This window comes from Egretta garzetta, unplaced genomic scaffold (assembly GCF_000687185.1).
Source record: "Egretta garzetta isolate BGI_Z169 unplaced genomic scaffold, ASM68718v1 scaffold447, whole genome shotgun sequence".
In the NCBI taxonomy this organism is placed as follows: Eukaryota; Metazoa; Chordata; class Aves; order Pelecaniformes; family Ardeidae; genus Egretta; species Egretta garzetta.
The window spans coordinates 1,472,414-1,472,751 of NW_009260397.1; positions in this window are offsets into that span (position 1 = coordinate 1,472,414).

The window sequence follows — 338 nt, forward strand, 5'->3', positions numbered from 1 at the left end:
ACTAATCCGATTGTATCCTCCAATTCCCCTTTTTGCAGCACTGCCTGGGAGGGCCACACACAATACGATCAAATTCGCTTTTCTGGTTTCTCTTGTCTTAGCGAGCATTGTCCTACCACCACTTCCCAGGGTGACTCAGCTTCCCTAGTTCCTAGGTAACCCAATTTTTTTCCCCCCCCAGTTTTTCAGTTAAGCAGAAATTAATTCCACTTCTATGAACCACTGGCCATATTCTGCTCACAGGTACTGATAAAAATGGAGAATTAATCACTTGCCCTCCAGCGCTGGGTGGAACCCCAGCCTCTTCATACCCACAGAGCAGATTTTTATCACGCAGG